At 44.2% G+C, this 937-nt stretch overlaps 1 non-coding gene across 1 annotated transcript; it reads right to left on the bottom strand.

The window, feature by feature from the left end:
• Nucleotides 1-522: 522 nt before the first annotated feature.
• On the bottom strand, nucleotides 523-594 carry TRNAP-CGG. The gene has a single exon. It is a non-coding gene; the product is annotated as a tRNA-Pro (tRNA).
• Nucleotides 595-937: the final 343 nt, after the last annotated feature.

Below are 937 nucleotides of genomic sequence, written 5' to 3'. Positions count from 1 at the left end.
GCTGGTTAGGACCTTTTACCCTGGGTTCACACCTGAGCGTTTTACAGCGCGTTCCTACGCGCTGTAAAACGCACAACAGGCAAGAACCAATGATTCCCTATAGAAAGGGTTCACACCTGGGCGTTTTACAGCGCGTACGATCGCGCTGTAAAACGCCCGATGCTCAAACAAGTACAGGAGCTTTTTTTGGCGCGTTTGACGCGCGTTTGGGCCATAGACTCTTTGGACAACACTGCTGTCAATCACCCAAACGCGCGTTCACTATTAAAAAAAACGCGCATAAAACGCGCGACAAAAACGCGCATAGAAACGCGCGTTTGAGAAACGCCTAGGTGTGAACCCAGCGTCAACGCTAGCTCATGATCTTCCATTTTTGTTGTAAGGGCAACATTCCGCAGTAAGGCAAGAATTTCCTTCTTATTGGCATGGACACCATGGTCCTTTTTGTTTAACCATTCGGTCCATGCCTTTTCTCGATGAAAGTCACATAGTTTAATATCACTACCTAAATGACTGGGGTTAGGGCTCATCCGTGATTTGAACACGGGACCTCTCGCACCCGAAGCGAGAATCGTACCCCTAGACCAACGAGCCTCAGGTGCCAGAGGTCCCGTGTTCAAATCACGGGTGAGCCCTAACACCAGTCATAGTTTAATATCAGCATCTAAAAAAGGAACAGAAACAATATTACAACTTCTACATTTAAATTTATATACAGAACACCTTCTATAACATAGACGACATTAAGTATAGTTATCTTGAACTTAAATTTTAAAATAGCTAAATAAATTTACCTGGAAACACTTGCTCAATAGCGTTAATTTCTTCGAGGCAGAAATCTACCATAAAACATGATGGGGCCCAGGCTGTATTCCAACCTGTGATCATTTCTAATGACTCCACAATGTCCTCAGTTCGTTCTTGCTGGAGAACAAAT

This window comes from Bufo gargarizans, chromosome 4 (assembly GCF_014858855.1).
Source record: "Bufo gargarizans isolate SCDJY-AF-19 chromosome 4, ASM1485885v1, whole genome shotgun sequence".
Taxonomy (NCBI): Eukaryota; Metazoa; Chordata; class Amphibia; order Anura; family Bufonidae; genus Bufo; species Bufo gargarizans.
This window is presented reverse-complemented; position numbering and strand designations above follow the sequence as displayed.